Source organism: Paroedura picta, chromosome 17 (genome assembly GCF_049243985.1).
Source record: "Paroedura picta isolate Pp20150507F chromosome 17, Ppicta_v3.0, whole genome shotgun sequence".
Taxonomy (NCBI): Eukaryota; Metazoa; Chordata; class Lepidosauria; order Squamata; family Gekkonidae; genus Paroedura; species Paroedura picta.
The window spans coordinates 21,881,828-21,887,350 of record NC_135385.1 but is presented as its reverse complement, the minus strand read 5'-3'; the positions used below and the strand labels follow the sequence as shown (position 1 = coordinate 21,887,350).

General features: G+C 46.3%; 2 long non-coding RNA genes across 2 annotated transcripts; one reads left to right on the top strand and one right to left on the bottom strand.

The window, feature by feature from the left end:
• Nucleotides 1-104: 104 nt before the first annotated feature.
• Nucleotides 105-4,561, bottom strand: LOC143827012 (uncharacterized). The gene is made up of 3 exons (XR_013227164.1): nt 4,432-4,561; nt 4,165-4,268; nt 105-1,027 (listed from the first exon to the last, which is right to left on the bottom strand). It is a non-coding gene; the product is annotated as an uncharacterized LOC143827012 (long non-coding RNA).
• On the top strand, nt 1,579-4,686 carry LOC143827011 (uncharacterized). The gene is made up of 3 exons (XR_013227163.1): nt 1,579-1,991; nt 3,720-3,876; nt 4,546-4,686. It is a non-coding gene; the product is annotated as an uncharacterized LOC143827011 (long non-coding RNA).
• Nucleotides 4,687-5,523: the final 837 nt, after the last annotated feature.

Here is a 5,523-nt window from a genome sequence, read left to right as displayed (position 1 = left end):
TTAAGGCTTATCTGTCCTTAAACAGGCATCAGTTTCCTTCCATTTTGACTGTCGTAGTTTCTCAGCAGAGAATCTTGGGAAATCTCATTTGGGAAAAGACACTGATTATTCATCTTTGGTCTCAGCATACTCGGGGGCGGGGAGGGAGAGGAGAAAATCAGACAGAATTGGATGTTCATGCCTGTTATGAACAAACTCTGGTGTATTGGTAGCATCTGAATGATGTCTACGTTACAATACGAATGTTAAGTACCATTTTTGCATCCCATGGCCAGAAACACCTTGAATATGTTGGCAGAGTTTAAATTCGCAAAGAGAGGCTGAGCCGCAGGCTGCTTGAAAGGATATAATTGTTTTATTGGGAAGAGGCAAATTTGTGTAAAAAGAGGAGAGACAGACCTTGCTAACCTGTTCTGGAGGCAAGCAGGGAGGAAGTGCGCTCAAAGGAGCAGGAAACCTCCAAATGAACCAATCAGGACATAGGAGGTGACCATGCAGAAAAAAAAAATCAGGAACTTTCTGATATAACTATGCTAAATACACATCTCCTCCAACACCCCCTGCAGGATATTGTTTCTAATGGCCTTCAATCATGCACATTGTCAATCTTGCATATTCCAACAGAATATGCTCTCTTTTCCACTCTGGAAGGTGGACTCTATGGTATCATACCCTGCTGAGCTCCTTCCTCTCCCCAAACTGCAATCTCATCAGACTCAACTTCCGAAATCTCCAGGTATTTCCCATTGCAGTCTTAATTTCCCCCCCGGCACAGAATGGCCTGCTGATTAAGCTTAAAACATGAAATCTAATGTTTAAGAATGGCAAGTGGAGACTTATCTGGGTGGGAGGGTAAGTGAAGACTTACCCCTGCTAGAATTTGGTGGGAGACCACCAGGGAACACCAGGTTTGTGACGTGCAGCCAAGGAATGGCAAACCTCCTGAAGACCTCTTGCCTTGGAAACTCTGTGGCGCCTGGAACACATCTGAGAATTACTTTCCAAGCACAGAATCCTGAAAACACACCTGTCAACAGGAGAAAGACTGGATTAACCCATAAGCAAAATGTATTTAGGGCACCAAGGAAATGGTAGGGCAATTCCACAGAGTCTCACTTTCCAGCTATCATACCCTATATATAAATAATTGGGTTATGTCACTTACTGCTACCAAATGTTCAATAAATAACATTTGGAAAATATATATGTTTAAAAGAGTTAAAAGGGGAGTGCCTAGAAGAAAACTGAATCTTTAATCTCTTAATGCCTGGTCAGAGAAACAATGGTTGGGCCAAGAACAGGGCTCAGCTTCTTCTGCCTTGTGAGGCTTTTTTACCCCTCACTACCTGTACCTGATGAGCCTCTTGTGGCGCAGAGTGGTAAGGCAGCCGTCTGACAGCTTTGCCCATGAGGCTGGGAGTTCAATCCCAGCAGCCGGCTCAAGGTTGACTCAGCCTTCCATCCTTCCGAGGTCGGTAAAATGAGTACCCAGCTTGCTGGGGGGTAAACGGTCATGACTGGGGAAGGCACTGGCAAACCACCCCGTATTGAGTCTGCCAAGAAAACGCTAGAGGGCGTCACCCCAAGGGTCAGACATGACTCGGTGCTTGCACAGGGGATACCTTTACCTTTACCTTTACCTGTACCTGCCATTACAGCACTCAGAATGTTATTGTCTAGGTGCTGTCAAATCCGGCTCTCCAGATTAGAGGCCACCAATCTTAATGGCTACACTAGGATGGCCAGAATGAAGAGTTTTGTTAAACTCTCTCCTGACACTCCGCTCTCCTGCAATGTGTGCCTCATCAATCCTTTACTGGCCCAGATCCAAGCTGCGCCTTTGGAAAAGCAGAAAGCAACAGCTTCGTGAGATCATTTCCCTTTGTTTACGCAGAGAGAGGATAGAAAACTCTCCCTCTGGCGCTGAAGTATCCTGACCCCTCCGATTACATAAATACATCGACAAGCTTGGGTCACCTAAAAAGGACTCTGTAGGTATTATTTTGTTGTTTTTCCTCCTAGTGTTTTAGAGGCAGAAGCGGGAAAGAAACAACCATTCTGCAGGTTCTCTGCAGAGTCCAGGAGCTTGTGAATCCATTTCCATGCCAGCAAACACTACAGCTGTTGGTGAGGGCTTGCAGATCCTCCCTGGCTGCTGGTGGGGAGTGAATGGGGAGGGTTCTGCCAGTTCAAGGCTGGGAAGCTCCTGGAGAACTGGCAGCAGCCCCTCCCCTTTCAAGCTGAAACCGTGGCTGAAGCCATGCCATACGAACCAGGAGAAATCTGGGCTGCGCTGAGAACCTCCCACCTGGACAGCCCTGCAGAGCAGTCAAAGTTAAATACAGGGAGAAAGGAAGCAGTACTTCAGGGGACGATCGCTTACAGTGGCAATACTCATTCAGTAGCTTTGGAGGGTTATTTCCTAATGCGGCACCAACCCCAAGCTCAGGAGAGTGTGCAAGGTCATTGCCCTGTAGGATTTTTGGCTGCCACGGGACTGGCGTGGCAGTCGTCCTGAGATGTGAGCCAGGGTTGCATGAAGGGCCCAAAAATGGGCTTCTCCCCACCCCATTGGAGCTTTTGGGCCCTTCATGTTAGAATTTTCTAACCTGCTTTTTGCTACCTTGAGGCAGTTGAAAGCAGCTTGCAATTGCCTTTCCCTTCCTCTCCTCACAAGAAGCCCCTTGTGAGGTGGGGCTGAGAGAGTTCGGGGGGAACTAGGACTGGCCCAAAGTCACCCAACAGGTTCCATGTGGAGGAGAAGTGGGAAATCGAACCCGGTTCTCCAGATTAGAATCCACGGCTCTTAACCACTACACCATGGTGTCTACTGATATCAAAACAATCAGCACTAGTTCCAGATCTCATATTACACATCAAGCGGAAAGATTCATTCAGGAGATAATCAGGTCCTGATCTTGCTTTGCCCAGAGTTGCTGAGGAGGCTGGAAACAGAAGGCCAAGAGTTCTCAGCTCGCTCGTCTCTTTCCATTGGGGATAAGGGAATCCTTGAATTACACCTACAGATCCTAGCCCTGGCAATCAGTTCACCTGTCTGGAATACTTAGAAGTCCTCGACTTCTCAATACATGTTTAACACGTCTCTGATCAGTGTCAGCAGAATCCACAAATCCACCTTGGCAAGACATCAAGTTTTCTTTGCTGCGTTCAGCAAGCATGAACCAACAATACCCAGAAAACGAACCTTCTCTGCTCTAAGTGCTAACCAGGGAGTTATACTCTGGAGAATGTATGAACAAAACAAAGAATCACGTGAACTTTTTTGTGGGGCGGGGAGAGACAGCAACATTATAGAACTTTGTCCTTAGGAGCCCAAGAAACTTGGAAGTGTTTTCACAGTAAGCTCTGTGTTTGCAGACCATTGTTCTGACCTGATTAGCCCAGGCAAGCCCAGTCACGTGAGATTTCAGAAGCTAAGAAGGTTTGGCCCTGGCTGGTATTTGGAAGGGCCCTTCAAAGGATACCAGGGTCATGACATGGAGGCAGGCAATGACAAACGTCTCTTGCTTGGCAGAGAGACAATTCTAGAAACTCCTGGCTACATAATGCACATGATAAATACATAAATGCAGAGCATTATTGTTTAGCTGCCACACTTCATGGCAGTTCTGTTTTGGTCAGAGAGGTATCAGATATTTGCACGCAGTTACTCAGCAGAGTATTTGGATTTCCCCTTTTCTGCCTCCATTTGTTCTTAGGACTGACGGACACTGAAATTCTGGCCCAAGCGATCATCTTTATTTTGCCTATGAGCCCTGCAGCACTTCCCTGCGTTATATCGCCTGCCTCTTGGCCCTGCACCCGGATGTCCAACAGGAGCTTCTTGACGAGATCGACTCCATTCTCTTCAACAAGGTAAACACCTTGGCCCATTCTGCACACGTAGGATAATGCACTTTCAATGGGCTTTGGCAGCTGGATTGTCCTGTGCAGAACAGGAAAATCTAATTATAAAGTCCATTGAAAGTGCATTATCTGTTGTGTGCAGCAAAGGTCCTTGATTACACAACCAAAGGAGCCGGCATCTCTCCAGGGTTAGCTCAGTTCCCCCAGCCTGCCCCTCCCAACAACAACACTCACCTTCCAAAACAAAAAATGTCCTCTACAAGGTTCAGCAGAGAAAACACCAATCCTTACACCTACCTGTCCTTTGGAGCCGGTCCCCGGAATTGCATCGGGATGAGATTTGCGTTGGTCACGATGAAACTTGCCACAGTAATGCTTTTGCGTAGGTTCTCCTTCAGAAGCTGCAAAGAAACCCCGGTGAGTGTCCCCAAGTAGAAGAAACCGTCAAGCCGTAAGGCCTTAAAAGGATTTTAGACAAAGGGAGGGAAAGGTCAGTAAGATATTTCACTTTCGACAATTCCAGATACTTAAGTATTAACACACCGGCCCTCTAATCTGATTCACCTGGGAGGCTTTTTCTTGAGTTGGAATAACCGGTTAGTTAACTGGGATCAAAATATTGTATAACCTCCTGCTTTATACATTTTTTTTTCTTGGCTGGATCTCTCGCTACTGCAGATTCCCTTGGAGCCGACTTCCGAATTATTCCTATTGCCAAAGAAACCGATTGTCCTGAAGTTAGTGCCATGAGGAAAGGAAGAGTGAAACCCGTTTGTGATTTGGACATCTCTTCAGCTGTTGCAAACAGTTGAGTCTCTGGGCCCAGGGAAGATTCTACGGAGAGAAATTCAATCTGTTGAGAAGACGACATCTAGAGACCTGCTGGGAGACAGAGTGAAGGATGTTATTAGCTTTCACAATGATTAAAGTAAAAAACTGATACCTCTTCTCTTCCATTTTAACTGTCATGGTTTCTCAGCAGAGAATCCTGAGAAATGTTGTTCAGAAAAAGACATGGAGGATTTTCCTGCAGTCTCAGGGCACATGTGCGTGACTGTGTGTGTGTGTGTGTGTGTGTGGGGGGGGTTGTGGGTTCATACCTGCCATGAACAAACTCTTGTGTTTTAGTGACATCCGTTGTGAACGCTCAGTACCGTTTTGCCCATTGCCACAAACACCTTCAATATGTTGGCAGAGTTTAAATTTTGCAAAAAGGGTCAGAGTTCCCAGCAGCTTGGAAGAATAAAATAACTTTTATTGTGAAGAGAAACTACTTTGTATAGAAAGAGGAGAGAGGGACCTAGCTAACTGTTCTGTTCTGTGTCTTCATTTTGTTCAACTGCTGTGGAGGCAAACAGAGAAAGCGAGCTCAAAGGAGCAGGAAGCTTCCTTATCACACTGGAAACCTTCCATATTGCAACAGAAATATAGTCCCTGTGAGCCAAGCATGCCCCTCAAGGGCTTGCCAAGATCTAGGCTTTTCCCCCTCCCCGTATATTACCGAAGCTAAAAATGCCATGCATCTACGGGTCCATCCGCATTCCCAAATTGCCATCTGCAAGCAAACCGGAATTGGAAGCCATCTTAATTAACAACAGCAATATGTATCCTGGAGAAATCACTAGGAAGGTTAATTGATAGCTTCAGGGGAGAAGA